Source organism: Bombus impatiens, unplaced genomic scaffold, assembly GCF_000188095.3.
Source record: "Bombus impatiens unplaced genomic scaffold, BIMP_2.2 scf_0096, whole genome shotgun sequence".
NCBI lineage: Eukaryota > Metazoa > Arthropoda > Insecta > Hymenoptera > Apidae > Bombus > Bombus impatiens.
The window spans coordinates 1,418,223-1,431,435 of NT_176515.1; the positions used below are offsets into that span (position 1 = coordinate 1,418,223).

Genomic DNA, 13,213 nt, shown 5'->3' on the forward strand with positions numbered 1-13,213 from the left:
GCAATCGAATTCCGCATCGATTCGCCGATTGTCAGTTAGTCCCTTACGAATAGACATCTCGTGTATATATATATAGTTAGGTGCTTGCTGAAGTCGCGATCTCGTTAATTCGTATACCGAAAAGCTCGTAAGCCCGGACAAATGCAGAGAGATGGAATAGAATGTATTCGAATTGCAAGCTGAAACCGTACGAATGCCAGTGGTTCTGTCCGATTCAAGGGATCGGTTGCTGAAAGGGTGGTGGCACAGTGCGAAGGGACTGCCTATAATGGATGAATGGTGGGGGTCGGGGTGGATAGGGACGGTATATACCAAATGGTTCTCCGCTTCCGTCGAATCGTCTAATCGTACGTACCTATCTCGGACGGATTAAACGATCGAACGGGGTCAGAGCATCGAGCATGCCTGCTCTGTTCTCCAGCCCATAAATTGCGTCATCATAGCGAAGTACGCGGCCGTAATCGCGTTCACGTTGCCAGGGCCGAATCTTTTCCCCATTTTTGGTCCGATATAGGCCGTGGTAAATAGACTTTCCTTTAAAATCCCACCACCTTCCGATGATCGAACGCTTTCCAACCGCGTACATTCCTGAATTCTAGCTACAAATGCGATCATCTTTCGCTTTTCCCGCGTTATGCAATGTGAATGGTATACATATACGCGGTTTATTATAATTACGGTTATTACTTTGAAATTAATGTAATTGTAACTGCTATAAGTACATACATTGAATCTAAATGGATCAACACTGTTTGTGATTATGCGTCGCTGGAATTTTTGGAACACGCGTACTCGACTATCTAATCAGAGCCACTGACTTCGTTCCCTTCAGATTGCGAAGTAAGTGTAAGTGTCCTGAATCAAATACATACGTACGATATATTTTTTGGCGAGCCGAAGAATTTTAGTAATTAGTTTATCGGAGCCACGAGGTTCTGTTTCAAAAAACTTGAAAATCTCTGCCCGTATCTTCTTTCGTCTTCATCTTTTCTTTTTTTCCTTCCTTTCTTGTTAAATGAAATTAGCTCTACGAATAAAAGAAAAAACGCGTTTTCAAAACCATCCAGCGAACGAGAAACATATTTTTTTCGGCCAATGAAATACGAAACGACAAGTTCGAAAACTTCGTTCTATCCCTCTCGTTCATTTCCGTACATCTCGTACATAAGAACGAGAACCGTAAGCAAAAACTTGACTAATCTGTACCAATCGATCTCTTCTTGCGAACGTTCGATCAATTGTCCGTCATTTTTCAACTTTTTCTTCGACCGAGACAAATAGTATGTTCCATGCACGCGAACAATTGACCGGTTTGATATCATTCTGTAAAGGTTGAATCATTTATGACCGAAGAATTTTGTTAGGAAAGTAGCATTGAAAGTAATTTCTATTTTATGGCGATTTTAAGGCTTAGACGAAACCGATTAATCAGAATAATCTAACGATATACAGTTGGTATTAATCTTACTAAAAATTTATCCTACTAAGAAAAATTCATTACTGTAAAGTTTCCTTCTAATTAATAGCATGTAGAGCTACTCTAGATGAAAGCGGATGATAGTAAATTAAACACGAACGAGTACAATGGAAAGAAAGCACGGACGAATTGGTCGTGAAAAACAATTAGCGATACGATTCGTTTGGCAAATGCCACGAAATTTCCTTCTTTTCGTAGCGATAGCAAAGACTTTCGAATACTCGGTCCGCTCGACAACCGATTTAATCCTCGATGAATCGAAACATGCCGGCGTAGTTTGCCAAAGTATCGTTCGGTCAGGTTTATCGGACATACGATACTCTGCTTTACGATACGTAAAGATAGAGGTTGATGGATACAAAGGAACATATAGATCGGAATAGCGGATTAAAGTTAAATCATTTATGACCTGCTAGTGACGAACGACGAATTAAAAATAAAAATATCGAATAAAATGTGCAGGACAAAGACGTGTAGATATTCGACGAATCATTTTCTGAACGTGTATCAAAAAGGTGTCCGATACTTTGCAAGTTGATTATTCCTTCGACGTAGTAACCTGTCTACGAACTTCGTAAAGTGATACGAGGACTCGTGCATGCAAAATCAAATTGGTAAGCCGATTTAAAAATTTTAAATTCCTTACTAGCATTTTTTCTCGTTGCTCGGAATAACTTGCTCGGGAATCAAAAATATCCACGATCCATCCCCTATACAGCAAATTTCTGCAAACTCAATAACGCTCGAGGAAAGACAAGATTCAGCAGCATACACGATATTCTTGCAATCAGAATCCCTCGGTATATATCCGAAGAGCTACCGCACGATATAAAACATTTGCTGCGTCTTCAAACCAGATTTACGTGAGCCATGCAACACGTTCCAGCCCAACCAGCGAAATCTACATACATCCAAGTACCGCGTACGTGATACCGGTGTCAAAAAGAAGCTTCAACCTTCTCGACAAATCTCCAACTACGTTCGAAAAACTCCCGACTATTTCTATCACTTTCTTAATATGCTGTTCGGTTCTTAAAGTTGGATAAGCGAATCCCGTTTCCATTTATAATCTCGCCGACCGCTCGCATAAAAACGCAATTCGTCGAATGCGAGCTCAAAATCGATTTTTTTAACACTCGATTGCAAAGACAAAGTGAATCGCGAGTCGGATAAAACGGATAAAATGCGATAAAACGCAGCATACGGCTGTTTCGCGATAGTTTCCGCAAAGTGACTGTTGAAAAATTGTATTCGATCTATTACAGTGGGTAAACTCGCGAAATTAAAAAGTTATGAAAAAGAAATAAATTGGAGATGGCCTCCAAGACTGTCCGGAAAACACATTACGTGTTAAAAAAAAGAAGAAAATTGTCATTGTTATTTGCAATTTGGAAATTTCAAAAAGCACGTTTTTAATTTACAAATAATTGAATATCTACACACGCACTGAAAATAACACGATTAATTACTGGCTCGAACGTAAATGAACACGCTGCTCCGTATTTTATCACACGGAAAATTGCTGATTCACATAGAATTCGCCTCAGAATCGCTGGGCTTTGTATCCAAGCATGCGCCGAGTTCAAAATAGGCTGACAAGGAAAAGACATTAAATTTCGTCGAAACCGTTTTAAACGATTCGCCGACGTGTTCACGATGTTCTATGGTCGGCACGATCGCGATGCAAAAACGAGACGTATACCGGAAACCTGTCGTAAGTAGCGGACAATTTTCTCCTAGTGCGCAACCACTTCCTCTATCGTGTTCGGAAATGGGGAAAATAAAAAGCAGTAAAACAGGAGCAAAAATCCAGTGGGACCAAGGTCTGAAACGAGAAAGACGGATGAACGCGACGTAGGTTGATAAAAAAACGCGGCCAAGAAAATTGAAAAGAAACGAGACGACAGGGAGAGGGCTGCTTGTAGTAAGAAAATTGGCTTCACAATGAAATGGTCGATTTTACCGTGTTGTTCCTGTCGGTGTCCCGTGGAAATTCCATTTCGCGTAAAGGTCGATGATAAACACAGAGTAATTACACGAGATGATCTACCGATGTCGGCGACATTTCGTACGATGCAACGATGCGGAGAATAATAGAGCGATACACGCGGTACAAAACCTTCTGTATCGAATGATCGATGTGACGAAGATTGTGTATAGCAACGTGAAATAAACTGTCATCGATCGATCTAAAGAACGTCTAAATCACAAGGAAACCAAGATAATAATTATCGAGTGTTTTAAGAAATTTGATTCTACTTCAAATAACTTCGATAATTTCGATAATTTCGATAATTTCAATAATTTCAATAATTTCAATACCAAACCGTGGAACACATACTATATAAAAATATCCAGAATGTGCAAAGTGAAATACACCTTGGTATATTTAGAGGATAAAACGAAACGTAATAATTATCCCATGCCAGTAAATGTCATTCGAGTTACAACGCTATCTCTACGTTAATGATATCAATCTCTTCGTCGTAATTTAGGTCACAACATCCCCCGACTATCCCATCATATTCGTTTAATGTAATAAATAACCTCATTAATTAATTACAAACGGTACTATTTGGCTGGGTGTGGAATAAATTAGCGGATCAACCGTGATTAGCAATGACCAATTCGGGATTTCCGGCTAACTCGTTTGTCCAACTATTCCTTTTCATCGATGCAGCCTTAGTCGTTTCGCCGCATTAACACACGATAATTACGATCTTGTAACTTTATACGCGCGTGCAATGAACCTAACGATCTATTGACATAGAACAGAAGGACGGGTTATTCGACCAACAGTCGAATCGATGTTACTAAAATAACGAGACGTGGATAGTATGTATAATAAAATAACAGAGATGTAAAAATTTATTTCACAATTGTTAATAACGTTTATACACGTTTCTCGAGATCGAACATTATGTACTTATATACACGGAAATGGCTTGTTTAAATCGATTTTGAAATTTCGCTTTTCAAATTTAGTACATCATCGATTAATCCTAAATAGCCCAAAATGTGTCTTTTGGCTTTCAAAATATGGCTTCTCTTAATAATTCTACTTCTGGCTGCAACCTATTGATTATTATTATTATTATTATTGTTATTATTATTATTATTATTATTATTATTATTATTATTATTATTACTATTATTGTTATTATTGACCTCAACTTATCAATCAGTTGTCAGAGACATACACCTTGAGTCTAACAAATTATTTTCATCTTCATAATGAGATATTAAAATCAGAAAATGTGATCTTCGTATATATAAAGACAGTTATATTGGCTACCATCGTTCGTTTGCGGTGAATCATAGCACACAGTGGTTAAAAGCATCTCCAAGGAGCAACGCTGTTGAACGACAAAGTCCGAGCAGGTTGATCACCGGGCGTGCTTTTATCGGAATTTTCGACGTTGACGAATTCCCGTCGGCGGTGACGTATGCGCGTGTGCCCGCAGCGAGGGAAACACTACGAGAGTGATTAATCATCCGATCCTTTGACAAAGGCCGGAAAGCTGGCCGGATTTTCGCAACGAAGGTGTTTCCTCTCCTGCCAGCCGTCGACGAAAAACGCGTCGGCTGCAGTGGAATCAAAGAAAGCAAAAACAACCGACCCTTAATACGTTTATAATCTAGCTCGTTTACGCCGACTGCCACCCCTTTCTACACTTCTCTGCCTCCATCGTATCTACCGACCCGTCTCCGCCTTTTCCTTCCGCTATACCGCCTCGTCTTCCTTGCTACCAAAATAACTATCGTATTTTAGAATTTATCCACTACCCTCTACATACATACCTCAGCCGACAACCATTTCTCGATAGTGAAATTTAACGTTTGCACATTCTTCCTTAATTCTCTGATAATTCGCTCGGTTGCTACCAATTACGAATCACATTTCCGAATATTATTTGTGACTCAAGGATACATGGCTCGTAATTCAACTCTATCAAATTAATATATAGAGGAATCTATCAAACTCTAGCAGTTTTTACTCTTCTGTTGATAAAACGTAGGAGGCAGCAGATATATATATTTTGAATTTGAAAGTGCAAGATCGCACGAAGCATAGTGCTTTCTGTACTTACACTGGTAGGTAAAACAACTTTTTACCGAAGATCTACTTCTTTAATTATACGTTTCGCTTGGAAATAAGCAAACACACTCGGTACCGGGCCAGTGGCTCGTTACTAATCGGGTATACTATTCGGTTTGACTTTGTTCTCGGACGGGACAGGAGAAACGGAGTAAAACTGTACTTTCAGAAATATGACTTTGCATGAAAAATCCACAGTTTATTTATATTCATAACTGGTAACCACGATACAATTCTCATTCATTTTTTAATTTTCTATAAATTGGATATTCTCGATACTTTATATAAAATAAATATATCGAACGATTTAATCTATTCACACATTTAACGATTCTTCCATGTAAGTTGTACCCAATTTGACTAACAAAACTGTCCTATCCATCCTAGATTGGAATCGGCAAACAATACGGACAAGCTTAACAACTCTATTCAACGTCTCTCAAGATCCAACAGCTTTCGAATGAAGCAATCCTGTCTTCGTCGAAGCTGGCAAAAACTTTTGCACGACGAGACGTCCATCCTGAGATAACAATTCGCTCAACAGAACCATCTCATTTTTCCCAACGATCGATGTGTCTGTGTGCGTCCAATAAGAATTTCTGGTTCCATTACGTTCCAGCTATTTTCCGTTATTTCTCTGTCCGTTATGCTCGTGGTGGCAACAAGAGCATCGTTAAACTCTCGAAAATCGATAATCGCGTATGAAAAGTCGGCAAATTTCTCGGCTTCAAATTTCTTCATCGTCGTTTGACCCGAACGAATCAATAGCCACAGACACGTTTGTAATACGGAATGTCAATACGAAATACGTGCGGGATATTTATATGGTGGATTTTAAACAGCAAAACGACGAAGAAACTTGTTGTTGTAGAAGAGTGTCGTTTTCAGGCTTAATTTTCAAGTTACGAACAATTTAACTTAGTAGCGGTACGATAACTCAACCGACGCAGCTTTTCCTCTGTTACTGGATGGCTGCTCCGCTCGACTGTTTGTTGCGCAATTTCTTTTCGCCTTGAATATTGCACGATACGCGTCGTCAATGCTCGAAGCTGACCATCTAATTTCGACGTATTGGCAACGTTACGCTGATCGTGTCTCCTGAACGAGACTGACAGAATCTTAGGATGCGGTGAAATTTACCGAACTGAGCGAACTTGCCGTTGGTTTTCTGCTTCTGACTCGACTCGAAAAACTAAAACTGTCTTCCTCATCTCACCCACTCGCTTCAGGAGCCACCCTCCTGATCGAGAGTCTTCGAGTTATCCGATCGTCTTGCTTTTCTAAAAACAAGGACCAACGACTTGAAAAATAAGCTTCCAACGATAGTTTTGTACGTGAACTTTTTTCATCGTTTCATACGTGTACATACACGACGTTACTAGACTAGATAGAATTGACAGGAATTTCAATTAGGCGCTCACGTTTGTGGCATCAGCGCGCCGATTATCTCGCCAAGTTTACCGAGAAACTCGAGTTAAGTTCGACTTTCAACAACTTTTTTTCGATGGTTCGCCCGCCGAAATCGACGCGAGTTCGTCGTCCCTCGAGGAGAACTATCCGACCACGTTCTGCGCTCTCTTCGCGTTTCCGCTTGGATGGCTAAAGTTTCTCTCGGGTTCCCTTCCTGTTTCCTCTCATATCCGCTATTCGAGCATCGTGTTTCCGATGTCACAGAGAACGGAGCTCGGAAAGAGACGAAGAGAGAATAGAACAGACTCGTCACATTCGCAATTCGTCGTATCGACACCGAATTTCGGGTCTTCGAATCGTTCGAGTACTTGGCACGAACTTGGGATTGTAAAGCGATTGATTTGGACTAGTGGGTGGGCTAGTATTCGGTTACGATTCGATGGTCGAAAGACTGTTGTTACGAAGTTATTATACATCGATATTTGATCGTCCAGAGCCTAGACTTGCAAATTCCGAGATTATTATCGGTAAATCGGTAGATCGCCGGTATTCAAATTCACATTTTTATAAGTACGATTAAAGAAATAAAATCTAATCAAAGACTTCTCTCAACCAATAAATATAACGGTGCTATACTTCGGATACTCTGCCTAATATCTTTGTATATTCTGTACCTAGATTTTGTGTAATTTTAAACGTTCACGCCCTAGCAATTAATTTAAAACCAGACCCACGGGTATGGTCATTTAAGTTGTTTGTGACGTTTTTTCGTTTTGGTATTCCTAAAACTTTTTATCTCCACCGATCTGTCCTATCATTTCGTTAAGACAACAGAAAGATTGGCCGCGTGCAAAAATTCGTACATACTTTCGTAACTACGAACTTTGGCGAGGTCGTAGAAAAGCTACTGCCTCTCCGATTTCCATAATTTTGAAATGACATGACATCATCGATATGAAATAATAAAGCTCATATTTGACATATTTGACAATAAGTTAGAAAAGAGACGCGGGTTTCTCTTTTATCTTATAAAATTCCTTTTATTCGCTTTATCCGATTTCCTTTCACCGTTCTTGGGCCCCTAGGTCTTTCTCGTTTTCCCAGTTAAAAACAACGAAGACGGACATACGACGCGACGAGAACTCGACAGCGTGAAAAAACAATCAGGAATCGGCCCCATATATACATACAGCAAGGCCATGAATATTCGAACATTGCGCGTCTTCGAAGCGAGTTCGCAACAACGTTAGCCAACATAACCTTTCTTTATCAGACGAGATCGTGCATTCGATAACGTTGTTCAACTATTAAAACCGTCTCAGGATTTCTCGGGTTCAAGCTCTATTCCCTTCGATCCAATTGGAACAAATAACAGTTTCATGGGAGCATGGATCGAGAAACGACGCGGTCTTTGCAATAATTGGAAATGTAAATAAGCTGGAGCCTTCGCCATCGGACGGGCTATGTCTTAATTTGAATTTTAAAGTTACGTTTAACGAAACGCTCGAAAGCGTCGCGTTATTGAGAAAAGACGAAAGCGACACGCCTCTTTTCCAGAGGTACTTATCTCGCAAATGTTATTTACACGATTTCTTTAACGAGTTCTGTCTATGAAAAGTTGACAACTGCCGTTTGCTCCGCTCCACGAATACGTATTTCCGAGTTCGAATGGATAGAATTTGGTCCAATCACGTAACGCAAACCTTCTTGTAATTATTCTGTAATTATCTCTATCAATTTGTTACACGATATCGATGTATTCTCGGAAGTTTGTTATCAAGTAGAGAGATCTTCGTTTTTTAGACAATTGTAGCTCGAGGTATTATATTTACAGTTAGTGTCGAAAATATTTGGCAATCTGAATATCTCCTAGTCTGTTTGTAATATATAATACAATTTTCTACTACGTATTCGCTCTTTTATTTTCAAATCATCAGGTAGATCATGTAAGTTCATTGTAAAGTAAAATAACGAATATTCACGGTATTAAATGTCTAACGCGGTAAGATACTTTTGCGATCAACCATGTATATATCCAGTAGAAAACATTACCCACAACTTTGATTATATTTCCAAATACCGTTTAACCATCTGTCGAAATATCTGTTACATTTCGTCTCGATAAATTAGAGTCTGCTAGTTTAATTAAATTAATCAGAGTCTACCAGATATATATTTTAATATCTCGCCTAAAAAGGAATAAATGAAATTGCACAAGAATCCTTCCTGTTTGAAAGAGATCGAAACTCTATGCAAATAGAGGTTTCGATAAAATGGCAAAGTATTCCGGTTAGTGGACGGAAAACGTGCGTGCTGTTTACCTTTGATGGATGGTCTCAAGGTACGAAAACAGCGGACCTAATACTTCGTTCCACTTGATCCATCGCAGAGCGGTTTCCTCTCGTCGCGGATGCCACGGTATTCTCGATGCTCGATCTTTGCGCGTACGTGACCAACCGTGTCTGCCAATAGAAACCGAATGCAAAACCTTCAGCAAAGTCCATTATCCATCGTGTGAACCGTTGAAGGCGTTTCTTTTATGGTAACCGATGAACCGAGTTACCCGAGTCGTTTGACTTTATTTACGTCTCGATACGGTCGGACTCGTTCATCGACGCTTGTTCAACCTCTCTTTCAACCATCGGATCACCTCGTTCCTCTAACCTTATCGTCTTCTTTTTATTCGAATCTAGTTCCGGAAGTCAAGCCCTAAAAATCAACGAGAAGAGAACGCTTTCCACGTTCGAACTTTTCGAACGCGTTCGTCTCGCAAGCTCTTCGTGTCAATTTCGATTCGCCACACTTTCGTTTCACCACACTTTTCGCGCGAACGCTACAGTTTCACCGAATCATTATCCCTGTCGCTTAGTCTTTCACTCACGTTCGTTTCGTTCGCAGCCGATAAACCTTGCGCGAAACTCGTGCTCGATCGCAACATCGAAACGTGTCCACCGAACGATGTCACGCAGCTCGACGCGGGACCGAATGCGAAAACGAAAACAAAGGAACGTGCACGGGAGCCGAACGTTCGGTAAACGCGCCGAAAACGTGGTGGTAAAAAGTATTTTCGGGCTGCGAAGACACCGTAATCTCGCTCGTGAGGCGCAGCGCACTTCGCAAGGGGCGCGGCGTAACTGAGCTCCGCGAACCAACCCACGTCTCTCTCTCTCTCTCTCTCTCTCTCTCACTCTGTATCGCGCGCGCGCCCTCTCCCTCCTCACTCTCTCTCTCTCTCTCTCTCTCTCCATCCGTCGACCACTTTTATGCTCTCCCTCTCTCACGCAAGCTCTCTCCCTCGGAGTCTCGCTGTCTCTGTTCGTTTCACCCTTCGGAGATCCAGTTCTCCTTTTCTATCGTCTCTTTCAACCCCGTTCCTCCGCCTCCGTTTCTATCTGTCTTCTCTTTCTTGCCCTTCTTTTCCTGCCCTTTCGTTTCCTCGCTCTTGTCCGCCTCGCCTTTCTTTTACCCGCTAAACGTGCCTCGATCCTCGCCCCTGTACCACCCACGCCTTACCCGAGTTGGCCCGTGCAGGAGCAAGCCATTGCGCGAGCATATTTTTCCCTGACCCCCATACCAATGCCTTCTCACCTGATCCTTCGACCAATACTGTCTCTCTTCTTCGTCCCCTTCGGATTTTAGTCGCTGTTCTTCTTTTCCTGCGTGTCATTTGCATTACCTCCTCTCATCGCTGCTTTCTCTTCGTTCATTTCTCTGTTTATAATAGCGAACGTATCTGGCTCTTTCCCATTCTCCCGTTTGTCCTACGCGTTCCTCTTTTCTCCTCGCGTTTGTTCTTCCTCCATTTTCGCTACTATTACCCTTCCCCTCTGTTCCCGAGCTTTCCCTATGCTCGCGAACGGCGGTGAACGTCGTTCGGTCGTCGTCGTCGTGCCGCTTTCAGCGCGCACTTTTTAGCCTGGTGCCATGCTTTTTCTCGTAATTCGCCGCTTTTGTTCCTTAATTTTTTGCGTTTGCTCGTGCCTCTATCGCGTCCAACGACTGTGCCCTTTCGAATAAAGGAAAATAGATCGTTGTTCGCCGGTCTTTGTTCTCGCTAGTCACATGTTTGAGCTTTTTCGTCGTTACTAATGCCGGACTATGTTCTCCATCGCTGTCGCTTGTATGCTTTTAACGTAATTAGTATCGCGTCTCCTATGTTTTCGCGTGTTATTTAATTCCATTCCCCGATAGATCCCATGGTGCGGTCTGTACCGGTGCATAAATAATTACTTTTGTCTATTTCTTCCCAACTATGTTGCGAGCTTTCTTTCACCGCTTTCTTACCGAAATCGATTCCGTTTCACATTTCTAGCCCATCAAGAATTTAATTTTAAACTAATATGCAGATAAGTTCTAGCTGGAAAAATCTTATTTTAGCGTGACATATTGTTACTCGGAAAACATGACTATCCTTTCGAGAGATGAAATGACATTGATTAAGATTTGAGAAATATTTCATCTACATTTGACTCGAAAGAGTAAATTTATGTAACGTACGATGGAAACGTATGAGACGTAGAGTTGAATTTATAAGATAGCAACAAAGTGTGTTATCGTATATCTTTTGTGAAAATTGAATTTAAATTCGTACGATCCGCTAAGGACCAGTATCGTGTTAATACAACGTTTCATGTGCAGAAAAGTTTCTCTACTTTTTAGTATTTCAGTTATCAAAGCGACTTTCAAACGTTTGCTTCGTATCCTTAAACTACCATTGCTTTTTCCGTTTGGATTTCATAGTTTTATCAATTTTGAAAGATTCCAGTATTTATAGCACGTAAACGTGAAAACAGGAACGAATAATAAAAAAAAGCCTGTGTGTTCGTTAATTGATATAGGTCGAGAAATGTATAGAAGTGATCGTACGTATGAAATGATATGCATCGATGGAACAAATAACGATTTGACTTCGGTAGCGCAACTTTGTAGGTTAATCGACCCTTAAACTGATTTCTTCGAGCAGCTTGTCTCCACTTCCCAACTGTTACGAGCAAAAAAAAAAAACCAATATATCAAGTGTCACCAAGCATCTTGAAACTTCAAAGCATTTTTGTGCAGAGATTATCAATTCGAGCACTCTCAAAAGTATGCAAGATGTTAACTCGCCAAAGTTCGTGATTGCCTCGTATCTTTATACAAAATTTCATCGCTGTAGCTCTTCGAATCTCTGTCAAGCTTCTTTCTTTGTATATTGTGTTATAAGTTATAATTATATAACTTTATTTTCATTTTTTCGTTCCTCAGTTTAAAATGCTTCTTTCCCTTTCCATAACTTTTTCTCGATATCTAATAAATATTAATAATATATTTTTTAGGACTTTTTCGCCTATTGTAATTTTCCTCGAAATCTATTAAACAATTTTGTGTCACTTTCATAATCACTTTTCTGTCGAATTACATACACCGTTTGGGTTGAAATGTATCGACCAAAGATAATACGGTGTATATTTTAACTAGTTACAGATACATATTCATTTCTGATTCGAACGATATCCCAAATAATTCCAAACTATAAATAGATATTCCGAAACAAAAATATATTACAGCACGCGTGAAAACCGTAATTGATATTAATCTACCAAAGCACTCTGGGTAAGCAGAAACTATTTTTGCAACTAGTCTATCGAATTTCAAAGCTATCGCTCTATTTCCCGTAAATTTTTCGACGAACGATAGGTTCAAAGTTTGTCACGTACGACGAGCAGCGTGCTCGCAGCCACATTGGAAAAAAGTTGAAACGTACGTATCGTTTTCGCTTCGGAACAGCAAGCATCGTCGTTCTAGAACGATGCTTACGAAAATTTCGATAAAAGCTAACTGTTCGTGGTATTTTGCTTTATTGGTGAATCGGCGGCAGAGGCGACGATCAAAGGGACGACTCGTCGATCGATCGACCGGTAATGCCTATGGGAGTGAAAAACTTAGTCTCTGTCGGCCGTCTGCCGAGTTCGGGAATTAATTTCACGAGAACCAGATTAGCCCCGACCGGCGGACGCTCGGTTCCACTTGGATGTACCATCGAATGATCGAGTGCCGCTTGGCTTAAATCACTGCCGATTACGCTGGTACCGCGATACTGCTCCTCCTGTAACGGCTAAAGTGCGCCGCATAACACGTTATACAACGATTATAGCTTCGACAGCATGTAATGGCGAGGCTTGATTTACGTTAAAGGTTCAATCACGGCCCATTTTCATTGCACCGTCCGCCCCCCCCCCCTCCTCCTC

At 40.7% G+C, this 13,213-nt stretch overlaps 1 protein-coding gene across 2 annotated transcripts in view; it reads right to left on the bottom strand.

Annotated features, from left to right (window-relative positions):
* The window catches only part of LOC100741930 (zwei Ig domain protein zig-8), a 237,661-nt gene extending 228,119 nt beyond the window's left edge, over positions 1-9,542 (bottom strand). For both annotated transcript variants that reach the window (XM_024364441.2, XM_003486026.4), the window contains exon 1: positions 9,308-9,542. The gene's annotated coding sequence lies outside the window, so the exon portion shown is untranslated. The remainder of the gene's footprint in view (positions 1-9,307) is intronic.
* Between the last annotated feature and the right edge of the window lie 3,671 nt (positions 9,543-13,213).